This window comes from Hyla sarda, chromosome 4 (assembly GCF_029499605.1).
Source record: "Hyla sarda isolate aHylSar1 chromosome 4, aHylSar1.hap1, whole genome shotgun sequence".
In the NCBI taxonomy this organism is placed as follows: domain Eukaryota; kingdom Metazoa; phylum Chordata; class Amphibia; order Anura; family Hylidae; genus Hyla; species Hyla sarda.
The window spans coordinates 66257382-66274965 of record NC_079192.1 but is presented as its reverse complement, the minus strand read 5'-3'; the positions used below and the strand labels follow the sequence as shown (position 1 = coordinate 66274965).

The window sequence follows — 17584 nt, the reverse complement described above, 5'->3', positions numbered from 1 at the left end:
GACATCACGGCCCGTCCCCTTAATGCAAGTCTATGGCAGGGGGCGTGACGACCACCACGCCCCCTCCCATAGACTTGTATTGACGGGGGCGGGCCGTGATGTCATGAGGGGCGGAGCCGTGACGTAACGATGCTCCGGCCACTGTATTGCCCGTCATTACATGCAGAGCGATCTCGCTCTGCGCAGTAATGATAGCGGGGTGTTGCAGCAGCGATCCCAGGGGTCCCCAGCAGCGGGACCCCGGCGAGCTGACATCTTATCCCCTATCCTTTGGATAGGGGATAAGATGTCTAGGAGCGGAGTACACCTTTAATCCCCCTCTTTGATCCCCCCCCATGCCATTTTAATCCCATTTTGTTCCCCTTTGCCATTTCAATCTTCCCTTCTGATCACCCTGTGCCATTTTAATCCCCCATCTGATCCAACCTGTGCTATTTGAATCTTCCCTCTGATCCCCCCTGTGCCATTTCAATTGCCCATCTCTGATCCCCCCCCCACATGCCATTTTAATTCCCAGCAGCAGGACCCCCGCGATCAGACATTTTATCCCCTTATCTTATCTATCTTTTTAAGTCTACTATATTTTTATTTGACATAAGTAACATGTGACTAAGTTTCATAAAAATATTTTCAGCCATTTGAAGTTATGCTGGAACATAGACACATAAACACGTATGTACACACTCATGCATTAGGGGAGATTTATCACAACCTGTGTAGAGGAAGAGTGGTGCAGTTGCCCATAGCAACCAATCAGATTACTAGGAAAGAAGTGATCTGACTGGTTGCTATGGGCAACTGTACCACTCTTCATCTACATGGGAAGTGATGAATCTCCCCCATTGAGTTATATATATCTCACAGCCACACGTACATGGTTGTCGGCCTGTTTGGCTTAGATACGGTATAAGTAACTGGTATTTTTCTACACAACATGAAATCTTCTGTAGTTCTGTATTAATATAGCAATTGGATTAAAAAAGCCCATCCTATAATGTCATCATGTATAATGTGTATAATGTAGATACTAAGCCCAGTGCAGATACACATGATACTAAGGATGATAATATCTGTGTGTGCTGTGGCCACGCCCACTGATGTCACACATGTGATGTCATAACTCTATAGAATCTTGGGGCTAACAAAAACGGCTGGCGCCCTGACTTTGTTGAGGGAGTTGTATCACAGCAGTCATGGCGAGTAGTGGAAAGCGTATAGCAAAGCGGAAGTATGACCAGGTGACCCAGAACACCACCAGACCGGCTATTCTATTCCAGCCGACACCGGCCAAAAGATCTGCACCCGCTTTGGCTCCTAGATCAACCCCGGCTTCAACATCACAGCCGGAGGACATGGAGGTGGAGGGGAGACAATTCCCTGAGGATATTGAAATGTCTGATCCTGAGCCAAAGAGGGTGAAATTCGCATATGATGCCGATGGATCTTGTGTAATGGCCGATATGACCTGGATATGGAAGAGGAGAAGATAATATTCTATTTCTCCAGGAACATCAATAACATCTATTGGGGGACTCTCTAGAGGTAAGAACTTTACTTCAATGATCTCCTCTTCTCATACTCTTCTACTATTGCTCAAATACTAAATATGTCTTTATTTCTCTGCTTTCTATGTAGTTCCCCAATAACATCTATAACATCTGAGACTCTCCTGAAGACTCATCTGGTGAGGAGACCTCAGTGTAGTAGATTAGCAGCAGCCGGCACATCGGATACAGCGCTTTCCAGCCTCTCCATAGAGAAGACATCTCTGTGATCCAATCTGACAACATTTGAAGATACAGCGCCCTCCAGCCTCTCCACAGAGATGACATCACTGTTCTACAACCTCAGAAAATCTTACATTTTCAGATATTTGTTTAATTATAAACATATATATATATATATATTTTTTTTTTTACCAGATATTATTGTGTCTTATTGCATTATTACTAAGTCTAATACTCAGGGGACAATGTATAATGGCATGACATAGAAAAGTGACATACATTTGCACAAGGCTTGTTTAAGTGAAAATTTGCAACCAACCAACTTTTTGTGCAGGCCGGTATCTTACCTGCACAGCCAGTATTTTGGACTCCCTGCCGGTATGAATTACATTAAAATACCGGCAATGCAATGGCCATTATTTATCTAAGCCCTCTGCGCTGTGAGGGAGAGGAGAGATATTACCCCGCCCACTCACCTTGCCAGCTGAGCTGTGATTGGTGGAGACGTCTGCTAGCTGAGCTGTGATTGGTGGAGACTTCTCCCTCACACACAGGCCTGTCATCTGCCTGCACAGAGCTCAGCACAGTAGGGAGAGATTTATCAAAACCTGTCCAGAGGAAAAGTTGCTGAGTTGCCCATAGCAACCAATCAGATCGATTCTTCAGAGGCCTCTCCAAAAAAAATGAAAGAAGCGATCTGATTGGTTGCTATGGGCAACTCAGCAACTTTTCCTCTGTACAGCTTTTGATAAATCTCCCCCATAGTGAGAGAGAAGATGAACCCCTTCCTGGACTCCCTGATCCTACATTAAGTGACTGCAGCCCCCCCTGTAAGTACTCACACAGTCTCTGATAAGAATAAGAATGGGGGTGGGGGGGGGGGGGGGGCAGGAGGGGAGATGGCAGAGCAACAGAACATGTCTAAGTTTCTACTTGTTTTTTTGTCCTGGGTTTTTTAGTTTTTGAAAAAAAAACAAAAAAAAAAACGCAAGAAAAAAGCCTGAAAAAACGCCAGTGCAATTTCCTGCATTTTTCGCCCCTCACAAAATTTGATGGGTACCAAAAAAAAGTAAAAAAAAAGGATGCAGTAGTGATGGGGGAAAACGTTTTTTAACAAAATTTATATTTTTTATAATGAAATTTTTTTTTTTTTTTTTAATAAAGTGTGTGTGTGTGTTTGTTGAAATTTTTTAGGTAGTACTACTACTCCCAGCATGGAACAGACTGTTCAATGATGGGATTAGTAGTACCTGTGCTAATTGACAGATCGCCCGATGCGATTGTCCATAATATAGCAGAGATGCTGCTCTATACCGCGCTCACATCTCTGCACTATACTCCGGTAAGTTATGTGAATAGAACATTACTCATTCATATTTTCCGCCCAGAGTGGGGATTGGCCGGATGGTTGCAGCCAATCACAGCTGGGCGTACCAAGTGCGATTGGCTTCATCATCATCGAGTTGTGTCTGCACGTCACTGATATCCTCCTCATGTTCCTTAACAGTGTCTGCTTCAGGAACCTGAATGCTCGCAACACCGCCTCCCACGCCACTCTCCTCATCACTCCTTGCCCGCCTAGCTGGGGAAGTGGCGGATGTCTCCTCCACTTCTTGGCTGGGCAGTAGCTGTTGACTGTCCTCTAGTATATCGTCCTCACTAAAAAGTGGAGCTGAACCCACAGCATAAGATACTTCTGTGCGGGAGGGAACAGCATAGGACAGTGGCAATGGGAGGACACGGACTGCTCCCGGGCCATGCCAACTGAGGGTTGTGTCTGAGAAACCCACCGACTGTTGACTGGAGGTGTCAGATGTCACTTGTGATGAAGTGGATGACCGTCTTAACCAATCAATGACGGCATAACCAATCGATAACACGACCGCTAGCTGATACCGGGAGCTCAGGCCTCTCACTGCGACTCCTGTTCACCCCTAGTCTGCTGCGACCTCTGCCTGATGAACTTAGGCCTCTGCACTCCTCTGTGCACGTCTTGGCACTTCTCTTCCTGACATACTTAGTACGTATGTAATAGGAGTACAATATGCTCAACTACGCTTAAAACAGTATTTGTGTACAACACCAGCAGGTGTGTACTTTTGCCTGACCTTTCACAATAACTAGGCCCTTAACACTTTAACAGGAATAAAATAGTACACCACTTAGATGTGGTTATGTGGTGTGATATAGCGGGGTGTAATGCAGGGCAGATGTTGTAACCCTGGGGGCATATGTTATTAACCCCTTCTTGTTGTGACATCAGGGCGTGGTTTAGCCTTAACCACCCGAACGTAATACTGCTGGTCCTGGGCTAGGCACAGGGGCAATGAAGACACAGATGCCAAGTTACGGACAACGGTAGCTTTACTGAGGGTAGACAGGTGATACAGTCTATGCAGTACAGCCAATATCCCAAGGAGGTGACCAGTGACACAGGGGGACCTTGCAGGCTTGCTGGGACTTGCAGTATGTAGAGACACTTTAGTGCAGGCCACAGTGACTATATAAAATACTTGACTTGGCTCACTTGACAACTGACATGAAGATGACTTTGAGCTTACTTGAGCTTACTTTGTAGCTGCAGACTTTATTCTTGAGGCCTCCAATGCTCTGGACACACTCTGAGATGTCTTGACTGAACTGGACCTTAGAAACAAGAGCTAAGAGCTAAGAGCTCCAAGAGAGCTAAGAGCTCCAAGAGACAGATTGCAGCCCCTCCCCTGGTTTTTATAGGGGAGCTTAGCAAGGATCCCATAGGTCATTTGGGGGATCACCTGGTCACTAGTGCTTCCTGGGTATGATATTTAAAGCAACAGTACACTAGTAATACAAACATATATACAATAGGGGTTACACTGTAAGGGGGTCCTGGGGACATGGAGGGACTCTGCCTGACAGGGCATGCCTGACAGTGGTATGCACTTATGAGGGGAGGACAATGCACTCCAGTATGCTTAAAACAGTATTTGTCTACAACGCCAGCAGGTGTGTACTTTTGGCTGGCCTTTCACAGTATCTAGGCCCTTAAGACTTTAACAGGAACAAAATAGTACACCACTTAGATGTACGTATGTGATATGCACTTTAGAGGGGAGGACAATGCACTCCACTACAGTTAAAACAGTATTTGTCTACAACACCAGAAGGTGTGTACTTTTGCCTGGCCTTTCACAGTATCTAGAACCTTAAAGGGGTACTCTGCTGCTCAGCATTTGGAACAAACTGCTCCGAACGCTGGAGCCGGCGTCAGAAGTTTGTGACGTCATAGCCCCTCCCCCTCATGATGTCACACCCTGCCCCCTCAATGCAAGTCTATGGGAGGGGGCGTGATGGCTGTTTGTTTGTTACAAATGCTGAGCAGCGGAATAACCCTTTCAGACTTTCACAGGAACAAAATGATACACCACTTAGATGTACACACAGGTTACACTTAATAGAGGACTATATGCTTTTAGTGCTCTGCTCACCCCAACTGGCTGGCTACTATTAGCTTTTCAGTTGTTGTACACACTGCTCTCTGTCCCTCTCTCTCTCTTTGCAATATAAGGCTGAAGTGACTGGCTGCAAGATTGCTGCTGATTATATAGGGCTGTGACATCACAGGGGTGACTAGCTGCTAATAGGCTGCATGCTGCATATGATTCAGGGTCATCCAACCTACCCTTGTTCCCACTTCCCAGGATTCCTTGCCCCATGCCCTCACATGTGGATCTGCCATTTTAGATGTCCTGGAGCCTGGACCTCACTAAATGGAGTTTAATGAAGGGATTCGCGCGATCGAATCGCTGCGATATTCGCATTCGCTGTGAATTAAATTTTTTCTGAAATTCATAACAAATTCGGATTCATCAGATTTGATTCATTCATCCCTAGGTGCTAGGAAAGGACAATGCCAATGTCCACTGAGACACACATGCTGGACACTTCAGTGGTTAAGTAAAGTGCCTCAGACTGCTGTGTTCTCCCCCCTATCCCCCTACTTAAAAGTGTCCCATGTACAGTGGCCTATCAGGAATTTTAATTCTAGGCCAATCACAGTTTATCATAAGGTATATTACCCTCTGTTTTTCCTTGCTCCCTGTGGGCACGTAGGCAGACTTGCACCCTGGGAGTACGGGTGCATAACACTGTGTGCCCATGTTTACATTTGTATATATTTAATAAATAATTTATTAAAGCTGTGGCCCACCCCCACCCATCAAAGAAACAGTTGTTTGTGTGGTTACTGTATGTTAAAGGGGTACTCCGCCCCTAGACCTCTTATGCCCTATACATTTCGGCTGTGGCACCCCATACATCCGGTACACAGAGCGCACTTAGCTCCGTGCCGGATTACTGGCGATGCAGGACGGAGGCTCGTGACCTCACAGCTGTGCCCCGCTCATGACATCATGGCCATGCCCGCTCAATGCAAGTCTATGGGAGGGGCGTGATGGCCGTCACACCCCCTCCCATAGACTTGCAATGAGAGGGCGTGGCCATGATGTCACAAGTGGGGCATGGCCATGACACGAGTATCCGGCGCTGCACCCGACGCTCTAAATGAATGCCGGGTGCAGCAGGGAGATTTATAATATCTTATATCCTTTAGATAGGGGATAAGATGTCTAGGGGCGGAGTATCCCTTTAAGGTTTATAGTCATAAGAAGGTGCCTCCTTTTTATTTTCCCTTTCTCGTCCTAGTTTGTAAATCACAGCAGTCTAGATGGGCATTGGTTATTCTGTGCCAACCATAGGGAAACAGCCCACTGGAGACAAAGTGGTTCAACCATTCACCAGAGTGAATCTAAATATCGACGGGTAACAGTGGTTAGAACTCTTCCCATCAGTCGTTGGGATATTTTATACATGAGCTATTTTTTATTACTTTACAAAGCAGCACAATGCTGTATTTATGGATGAGGAACAGAAAAAAAACATTATAGTATGAAGCATTACATTTGTAGCATTTTATGACTGGTATTTGTTAATCAATACGAAACAGAATATAGAAGGGAAAAAAACACATGTTATAATAGGTAAACAGAATAGTATTTTCATTGTAAGGGATCAGTCTTGTTGGCTCACCTAACCTGTTAGATGGGAATATTTCTAGATATATTAGCTATTAAAGTGGAGATAGGTGCTGCTAAAGAAGTGAGTCACCCACTCTAAGAAATCACAGCAGAAGGAAGTATGAGTTGACGTAGATGCTGGGGAGTCCCCTGTTTCTCACAATACCCAACAATGAGCAGGATAGTGACACCATATGATTTTAGAGCTATACTTAGAAGGCTAGTATTTCATTTATCCTGGAAGATTTTATAATGCAGGCTCAGACTGGCCTACTAGAGAGCCAGAGGATTATCCATTAATAATGGAGTTCTACAATAAGAATGCCCCAAAGGTCCAGCAGAAGATGAGCCCTTAAGGAGGGTTAGTTTGGAGCCCAGCACTTGCAGATAACACAAATAGCCTATTCATCCTTATTGGTTATATATCCTGTGCGTACAAGTGAATTTGCACAGTAGGCCTATAGGATTATGTCATGACAAGCGTTCCGGTCTCTGCCTCTGGACTGAAGCGCTCGCCACCTGCTGCAGCTGTGCGCGCCCCGATTCTTCACCCTGACCGGGGGCGCAGTGTCCCTGTGGTCTCCAGCGGGGATGCGGGTCGTGTCGCGGCTCGTCCCCGCACGCGATCCGCATCCCAGTCTCATTTACCTCTCCCCGCTCCTGTGTACACCGGCCACGCATCCCTGCTCTCTGGGGCGCGCGCGAGCTATGTTAAGTTTAAAGGGCCAGCGCACCAATGATTGGTGCCTGGCCCAAATGGTTAATTAAGGGCCAAATTATAAAAGTACCCTGCCCCTTCCTACCCTTGCCGGATCTTTGTGCCCTTGTGCCTCTGAGAAAGTGTTCCCTGTAGCCTAGTATTGCCTTGCCTGTTGCTGAACCCGTTGCTACCGTCTAATCGCCTTTGAACCCTTGCCGCCTGCCCTGACCTCTGCTACGTCCGAATATGCTCTTGCCTGCTCCCTGTGTACCACGCCATATCAGCTGCCAGAGAGGTTGAGTTGTTACTGGGGGACACGACCTGGTAGTTACCGCCGCAGCAAGTCCATCCCGCTTTGCGGCCGACTCTGGTAAAGACCAGTAACTGCTTAGAACCGATCCCTCAGTACGACCCGTGCCATCGCCTCTCTGGTCTAGAGGATCCACTACCTGTCCTGCCGGTTCGTGACAGTAAGATCCGGCCATGGATCCCGCTGATGTTCCCCTGCCAAACCTAGTAGACCTCACCTCCATTGTGGCCCAGCAGGGTCAACAGCTGGCTCAACTGACCGCTATGATGCAGCAGCTTCTGCCTTCCCAGCAACAGCCAGCCCCTCTGTCTGCATCTGCTACTTCACCTCCGCCTGCTGTAACCACCGGTTCCAGAATCCGTTTGTCCCTGCCTGACAAGTATGACGGAGGTCCGAAGCAATGCTGTGGGTTCCTGTCGCAGTGCTCTCTACACCTCGAGCTACTGTCCAACCAATTTCCTTCTGAGCGAGCCAAGGTAGCCTTTATCCTCAGTTTGCTGTCCGGGAAGGCCCTGGCCTGGGCTACTCCGCTATGGGACCGCGCCGATCCAGCCACCTCTTCCGTCCAGAGCTTCTGCCAAGAGTTCAGGAATGTTTTTGAGGAACCTGCCCGGGTTACCTCCGCAGAGACTGCCTTATTAAACTTGACCCAAGGAAGTTCTACCGTGGCTGACTATGCCATTCAGTTCCGCACCCTAGCTTCTGAATTGAACTGGAACAATGAAGCCCTCTGTGCCACCTTCAAGAAGGGACTTAACAGCGAGATTAAGGACGTTCTAGCTGCACGTGAGCTACCTTCCACCCTTAGTGATCTCATCTTGCTGGCCACTAGGATAGACAAGCGTTTCACCGAGAGACATGAAGAACTCCTCCTGGAAAAGGAAAAGGCTTGTCCTAGACGCAACCCTCATCTGGCTCCTGTTTTTCTGCATCCAACTCAACCCGTTACTGGGCCTCCTGCAGTGGAAGCCATGCAGGTGGATCGGTCACGCCTGACTCCGCAAGAACGAAGCCGTCGCAGAGACAAGAACCTGTGTCTTTACTGTGCCAGTACCGAGCACTTCCTTAGAGATTGTCCTCTACGTCCACCGCGTTCGGGAAACGCTCGCACCTAATAAACGTGGGAGAGGCGCTGCTAGGTGTGGACTCTTCCTCTCCATGCCTCATCATACCCATGCAGTTGTCCCTCTCTTCCAAGTCCTCTTTCTCCGCTGCCGCCTTCTTGGATTCCGGTTCAGCTGGCAACTTCATCCACGCCTCCTTGGTAGACAAGTACCGTATTCCAATAGTCCGTCTACCCAAGCCGCTCTTCATCTCTACTGTTAACGGAGAGAGACTCTCTGCCACGGTGCAGTACCGCACCCAGCCTCTGCAGATGGGCATTGGGATATTTCATACTGAGACTTTGGAGTTCTTTGTCCTTCCCTTCTGCTCTTCCGAACTCCTCCTGGGCCTGCCGTAGCTTCAACGTCATTCTCCTGTCCTGAATTGGTCCACCGGGGAGATCTTGCGTTGGGGTTCCTCCTGTTCTGACCGTTGTCTCAAGTCTGAACTTGTCAAATGGGACCCGCAAGTTTCTCTGCCTCCTGGCCTGCCTGAGCCATACCACTCCTTTGCGGATGTCTTCTGCAAGAAACAAGCCGAGGTCCTTCCCCCTCACAGACCCTATGATTGTCCGATCGACCTCATACCCGGTTCTACTCCACACCGTGGCAGAATTTATCCTCTCTCACCTCTTGAGACTCTTGCCATGTCCGACTATATACGAGAGAACCTACAGAGAGGATTCATAAGAAAGTCTTCTTCCTCTGCCGGAGCAGGATTCTTCTTCGTTACTAAAAAGGACGGTACTCTTCGGCCGTGCATAGACTATCGGCGACTCAATAGCATCACTATCAAGAACCGTTACCCTCTTCCCCTGATTGCAGAACTCTTTGACCGTCTGCAAGGTGCCAAGTTCTTTACTAAGTTGGATCTTAGAGGGGCCTACAACCTCATTCGGATACGAGAGGGTGATGAATGGAAGACTGCTTTCAATACCCGAGATGGTCATTTTGAGTATCTACTCATGCCTTTCGGACTCTGTAATGCACCAGCCGTCTTCCAGGAGTTCGTGAACGACATCTTCAGAGACCTGCTCTATACTTGTGTGGTAGTTTACCTTGATGATATCCTAATATTCTCCTCTGATCTGGATCAACACCGTACTCAGGTTCGCCTTGTACTTTCCCGTCTTAGGAAGAATCGTCTTTATTCTAAATTTGAAAAGTGCCTGTCTGATCGTACTAGTCTCCCCTTCCTGGGGTACATCATTTCTGCCAAGGGACTACAGATGGATCCTGCCAAGCTTTCCGCAGTCCTGGACTGGCCTCGTCCCTCTGGCCTAAGCGCCATACAGCGATTTCTTGGATTCTCAAACTACTACAGACAATTCATACCACATTACTCTACCCTTGTGGCACCTATCGTGGCTTTGACCAAAAAGGGAGCTAACCCTAAGACTTGGCCTCCACAGGCTGAGGAGGCCTTTTGCACTCTCAAATCTGCCTTTGCCTCTGCTCCAGTCCTGTCCAGGCCCGATCCCTCCAAACCTTTCTACCTGGAGATAGACGCCTCCTCCGTGGGCGCCGGAGCTGTGCTCACGCAGAAGACTGAGAAGGGCAAGTTGGTTTCCTGTGGTTTTTTTCTCTAAAACTTTCTCTTCCTCTGAGAGAAATTATTCCATAGGAGACAGAGAACTACTGGCCATTAAGTTGGCTTTGGAGGAGTGGAGACACTTACTTGAAGGATCTCTACACCCCGTGAACATTTTTACGGACCATAAAAACCTATCCTACCTCCAGTCGGCTCAGAGACTGAACCCCCGTCAAGCTCGCTGGTCTCTATTTTTTGCCAGGTTTGATTTCCTGATCCATTTTCTACCTGCGAGCAAGAACATCAGAGCCGATGCACTTTCTCGCTCCTCAGATATCACTGGAGAAAAGGTCAAGCCCCAGCACATCTTACCTCCTGAGCGGTTGGTCACTGTGGCTCCTGTGGACTTGCAAAATCTCCCTCCAGGAAAGACCTTTGTTGCCCCTCGTCTCCATTTGAGAGTACTTTAATGGAGACATTCATCCTTGGTTGCTGGCCATCCAGGAATCCGTAAGACTATGCAGTTGATCTCCAGAAGATACTGGTGGCCTTCTATGGAAAAAGATGTGGCTGATTTCGTCAAGGCTTGCTCTGTCTGTGCCCGAGACAAGACCCCTCGCCAAAAGCCGGCAGGGTTGCTTCAACCCCTTCCAGTTCCTGAATCTCCCTGGTCCCATATCGCTATGGACTTTGTGACGGATCTGCCTCCATCCCACAGTAGAACTGTTCTCTGGGTGGTCGTGGATCGCTTTGAGCTCTCTACCTTCTGCACCATTGCTGGCTAAACTATTTCTACGCCACATTTTCCGCCTGCATGGACTGCCTTCTCACATAATGTCCAACAGGGGGGTACAATTTGTTTCTAAATTCTGGAGGGCCCTCTGTGGACAACTAAGGATCAAGTTGGACTTTTCATCCTCCTATCATCCCCAGCCCAACGGCCAAGTAGAGAGGATTAACCAAATCCTGGTAGATTACCTCCGACATTTTGTCTCCTCCGGACATGATGATTGGGTCGACCTTCTTCCCTGGGCGGAGTTCTCCTACAACCACAAGGACTTTTCTGCTTCTAATAAGTCACCGTTCTTCGTGGTGTTTGGTCGTCACCTGTTGCCACCCCTGCCCATCTATACTACTTCTGGAGTACCTGCGGTGGATGATCTGGTACAAGATTTTGCTTCCATCTGGCGTGAGACGTGTCACTCCCTCTTATTGGCCTCCTCCCGCATGAAAATCCAGGCCGATAAGAGACGTCGGGTTCCTCCTCTCTATGCTCCCAGGGATAAAGTCTGGCTTTCCTCAAAATACATTTGTTTCAGGGTAGCCAGTTATAAATTGGGCCCCCGTTTTCTGGGACCCTATAAAGTCAAGAGGAGAATTAATCCTGTTTGCTTCCAGCTTCATCTCCCCTCCACTCTAAGAATTCCTAATTGCTTCCATGTTTCCCTCTTGAAACTGGCAGTTTTTAATCGCTTCTCCCCTAAGGACAATTCCCCTGCTCCAGTGACCAGGACTTCGGACATCTTCTCCGTGAGGGAGATCTTGGCTTCTAAGTTTGTCCGAGGGAGAACATTTTTTTTGGTCGACTGGGAGGGCTGCGGTCCCGAAGAAAGATCTTGGGAGCCAGAGGAGAACATCCTGGACCGCAGTCTCATCCTCAAATTCCAGGGTACCAAAAAGAGGGGGAGGCCAAAGGGGGGGGGGGATACTGTCATGACGGGCGCTCCGGTCTCTGCCTCTGGACCAGAGCACTCGCCTCCTGCTGCAGCCATGCGCGCCCCGGTTCTTCCATGTACTGGTGAATTGCACCAATCAGAATCGCCACGCCCCCTGCCCACATAAGGGAGCGGCGGCCATCTTCTCGCTCTCTTTCTCCTGGCTCTTGATGAAAGAAGACCTATATCGCAGTAATCGCAGTGAGTTAGGCCTGAGCCTTGCGGCTGAATGATCTAAATTATAGAGTGTGTCATCTCCTAAGCACTCTGCAGTATCCCCGGACCCAATATTTCCCCTAAATCAAGACGGATCTGCACATCAATCCCTAAATTCAGAGACTATAAGTTTAATGCAAGGTCCGCAACTTCTTCCAGTCGCTAAGCAACCTAAGAACTGTTATATGAGACTGTTACTACGCATTGGATATTGCAAGCACTGCAGTAAAGTTATTCAAGTTCAAGTTAAATCTGCTTGTGGACCTTCAGTCATTTCATTGCACCTATCGCTTCTGGGAAGGGCGGCGATAGGCCGGAACATAGATTCAGCATACCAGCCCTCCCCCTGGCATCACGAGTGACAGGGTTAATATTAACCCCTCATATATCCACACCATACCATCCCTACCATACACCCCCCAAGGGCTACCACAAAGCCTTTTTGGCATTGCACGAACAGGATTCTGGTGTGTGCCTACCTTTGCCACTAGTGAAAGTGTACTCCCCCCTAAGAAGTGAACTTTATTAATGTACTGTGACTTATACTCCGGAGTAAGGGGTTGCGTGCACGGTGCTGTGTGGAGGAAGTGCGCATGTAAAGTAAGGGGGGAGGCGAACAGTACTGCAGAGTTACAAGTCAGCGCGGGACATACCAGCGCACGTGATCCAGAGACCCCGCCCACCGAAGCCCTCGGTGCCGCGGTGGCCATTTTGTCGGAGCCTAGGGCCAGAAACCAGCAAAGAAAGACAGCCCAGCACGGGAAAAGGCGCAGAGTGCGCCAACAGAGGCTAGAAGCTGTGAAGAACCGGAGCAGTACTGGACTCTGAGACATCAGATTACCGAATTGAAGTCCTGCATAGAATCGCTCCAGCTGCCGATCAACGCACTCAAATTCCAATTAAAAGCTGTTGAGTTTCAGGTCACCGCTCTCAAGTTTGAAATCTACGCTCTCAAGTTCCAGATTAAAGAACAATTGCGTATTTCACTGGGACCTAGGAATCCAAGGTCTATTTAAAGGGCCAGTGCAACAAATACGAAAATGTCGGAACCTGCAGTCCCACAGTCCCCACCTGAACAGCAAGGGGGCGATGCTCCAGCCAACAGGGTCTCCACCCTCAGCTAGAAGAATATTGTCACCCTCACCAGCACTCTCGATCTCCCAAGGGCATGCCCTGCCTGTGATGCCGGCAAGACCTCCAACACCGGCAGAACAGGAACCAACCAGTCCACCCTAAGTCTCTCCCTATGTGTTGGGAGCCCCAGTTGCTGCACCTGTCTTCTTGGGGAATCCTGTACTTCCCACCTACAATGGTGACCCTTTTACACTAAGAGGGGGAAATTTATCAAAACCTGTGGAGAGCCAAAGTTGACCAGTTGCCCATAGCAACCAATCAGATTGCTTCTTTCATTCTAAACAAGGCCTGTGAAAAATTAAAGAAGCGATCTGATTGGTTGCTATGGGAAACTGGTCAACTTTGCCTCTCCACAGGTTTTGATAAATCTCCCCCAGAGACGTTAAAGAGAAATTCTACAGCCTCTTTGCATTTTATGCACTTCCCCCTCATCAACAAGTACAACTGCTTCTGGGACAACTCCAGGGACCCGCCTTGGAAGAACTTCGCACCTGGCCAGTGGCCGATAAGTGGGACAGATTTTTGAAGGACTTTCTCAAGTGTTTGAATCTCACTCCCCCTCAGAGGTACGCCTCCGACTCTAGGAATGATGCCAGAAGCCAGGTGAGACCCTCCGAGCATATGCAGTGGCTTTGCAGAGCTTATTAGAGGCAGTACAGAAGTTGGACGGCATCACGCCCGATCAGGGCAATCGAGTACTGATGGACCATTTTATAGAGGGGGCGCTAAACAAATGGGACAAGGCCCAACTTAGGATGCTGGCCGTACAGAATCCCGACATGGCCTTCCCAGCCTTTAAGAGACTAGCAGTGAAAGTAATAGAATCGGGGCCTCAGACAGAAGAAATTTGTGTCCCTACTACAGATTGTCAGGGTCCTTCGCCCCAACCGCCTGTCCCTTCTCAATCTGCCCCACCAACATCTAATCCTAGCCCTTGGACAACTTACTTACAAGACATTAAACAGTTAGCCAAGACTTTCAAATAAATGGCAGTATGGCCAAACCCTTCCAGATCTGCAACACCATCACCTAAGAAGGCTGACCCTCGCCCTGTCACACCACCTAGTGTTCCTCCTGTGAGACCACCTGGAAGCCAAAGACCTGTTTGCAGTTATTGTAACAAGAATGGACACTGGAAGAGCCAATGCTGGGCTTTAAACGGGCGTCCCCTGGGGTCGAGGACCGCACCCCAGGAGTAGAGATTGAAGGTCCAGAATCAACCAGCGACAAGAAAGGACTATCTATGTATGTAGCTGCTTGCCCCTATGTACAGGTGATGATTGAAGGTGTCCCGTTACAAGCTCTGATAGATACGGGGTCTCAGGCATCCACTATCCCACAGGAGGTTTTCTATAAGTACTGGGGCCCAGAAAGGTTGTGTGACCCTCAGGAAGCGGACTTCAGAGTAATTGCAGGGAAAACATGTGTTAGGAAGGTGGGAAAACATGTGTTAGGAAGGCAAGGGGTGATTGTCACAAATGTCAGAGATGAGGGAGCGGCCGATTTCATTTTAGGCATGAATATTATGAGGCACTGTTTTGATGATATTGTCTGTGCACTGCATGCATCTCTCCCTCACTTGTCACCCCCAGGCCGGCGAGCTGCCCAACACCACCTCAAAACCCTTCAAGCAGAACAGAAGTTCGTGAATCATCATGGAGAAATCTGCCGAGTAAGGACTCAAGATATCCGAGCCATTAGCCTACAGCCACAGACAGAGACAGTTATTTGGTGCCGTGCCCGACCCGGGGTGAAAAATCAAGATTACCAAGCGCTCTTGGAGCGATGGCTGCAAGTTGAGTACCCCTGGCCTAGGTCTTATTTTCGGGGCAGGGCTTATATTGCAGCCCACCCCGATAATCCAGCTAGGGCTTATTTTCGGGGTAGGGTGTATTTTCGGGGAAACAGGGTATCAGGAACACCTGGATCACCTGAAAGAAGTTTTCCAAGTTCTTATCCGACATGGACTCAAGGTTAAGCCTTCCAAATGTCACTTACTAAAGCCTCAAGTGCACTACTTAGGACATGTCGTCAGTGCTCCAGGAGTCCAGCCTGATCCAGACAAAGTGAGTGCTGTGAAAGAGTGGCCTACACCCAGGACGGTGCGAGACGTCCGAAGTTTCCTGGGGTTTGCTGGATATTACCGGCGTTTCATCCCTCATTTTGCTCAAATTGCCGGACCCTTGACCGAATTACTGAGAGGGACTGCCCAGGATAATTACAATGGGAGGCTTCCCATCCAGTGGGCTGAAGAACAAGAGGATGCCTTCCGAGCCCTGACGTACCTCCTCACGGAACCCCCCATATTGGCATATCCTGACTACAGCCTGCCGTTCCGCTTATACACAGACGCTAGCTTTGAAGGTCTGGGGTCGGTCTTATCTCAAATGCAAGATGGCAAGGAGAGGGTGATTGCCTATGCCAACCGGCATCTTCGAGGTGCTGAGAAGAATGATGCTAACTACAGCTCCTTCAAGCTGGAACTCCTGGCCCTGGTTTGGGCTTTTACTGAGAAGTTTAAAGACTATCTGGCTGCTACTCCCTTCACGGTCTACACTGATAACAACCCCTTGGCCCATTTGAACACTGCTAAGTTGGGAGCTCTTGAACAGCGTTGGGCCTCTCGGTTGGCCAACTATGACTTTAACATCAAGTACCGCAGCGGAAAAACCAATGTCAACGCGGATGTACTTTCTCGCATGGCCCCGGGAGAAGCACCTCCTGCTGAAGATGTGTGCGAAGATGTAGAAATGCCTCCCTTCTACCGAAGGTTCGTGAGCCAGAATGCTCTAACTACCCAGGCGGGTGACGGACCTGAATCTCCCAAGGCCTCTGAAGATTTGTCTACCTGGAAGACGCTTCAGGAGGAGAGCAGAGTTATCGGGGACCTCCTTGACTATTGCCTCCACAAGAAAGTGCCTACTCGGATGCGCAAGTAAATATACATCCTGCGTCGTTAAGGGGTTAAAGCGCAACTGTCATGAAATCTTGGTGCAATAACCTGCACGCAGCCTTTGAACTGTGTGCAGGTGGTGTCTATAGCAATGTTTTTACCTGATATTTGCAGGCTTGTATGATGCCAAAAAATGTTTTAATCAAAGCCACTGACGGTCAGATTGGCGTGGTGCGAGGTACGGATGCCCCGCCGCCGCCACCACGCCCATTCCCACACCTTCCCAGTATGTCAGCACTGGGACCGCTGTGTGATTGACACACAGGTCCCAGCGCATGTGCCCTTCAGCTAATCTAACGTCCTTGTTGCTGTGTGTCATCCAGCGAGCGCTTGCTCCCACCCTCGTCTTCCTCCTTAGTCTGCCTGCACAGTGCTGGGTGCAGAGAGCGCACTTCCTCTCTGCACCTAGTATTGAAAACTAACCTGATTGCGTGCTGCTCTGTGCAGGCGCATTGAGGAGGAAGACAGCGGCGGGAGCGAGCGCCAGAGGCTTGTGAAGTCATCGACACGCCCTGCTGGTGATGTCACAACCTTGCCCCCTCAATGCAAGTTTATGGGAGGGGGCGTGATGGTCGTCATGTCCCCTCCCATAGACTTGCATTGAGGGGGCGTGGCAGGGCATGATCATGACCTCACGAACCTCCGCCCCACATCGCCAGTCATCCGGTGTGGAGCGAAGTTCGTTCTGTACACCGGATGTCTGGGGTGCTGCAGCCATCTCTGGGGTCTGGATGTCTGGGGTGCTGCAGCCAACGATCAGACATCTTATCCCCTATCCTTTGGATAGGGGATAAGATGTCTAGGAGCGGAGTACCCCTTTAAGTATGAAGGATGTTCTTCACCTCCTGGAATCTTTTCCCTGCAAACTGTGATCATCCAAAAAAAAGGGAACCAACAAGTTATTAAGTGTTTCTAATGCAGTCAGTGTTCAGTGTATATGTATGTATATGTTTATTAGGCAGTCATAGACAGGTATTAGTGAGGGGAGGACATGCATGAAGAAACAACTGAAATTCTGCAGAGTGCACTAGATGTAGTTTCACTTTATTTTGTAAGAACAGGCAAACATTATAAAGCCATAATGGACTTAAAACGATTGCCCAGGGACAGAAAACATTTTTGTAATATGGCTGGGTGCATT

At 48.8% G+C, this 17584-nt stretch overlaps 1 protein-coding gene across 2 annotated transcripts in view; it reads left to right on the top strand.

The window, feature by feature from the left end:
* Positions 1-2424: 2424 nt before the first annotated feature.
* The window catches only part of LOC130368054 (uncharacterized), a 161183-nt gene continuing 146023 nt past the window's right edge, over positions 2425-17584 (top strand). For both annotated transcript variants that reach the window (XR_008892280.1, XM_056571279.1), the window contains exon 1: positions 2425-2557. The gene's annotated coding sequence lies outside the window, so the exon portion shown is untranslated. The remainder of the gene's footprint in view (positions 2558-17584) is intronic.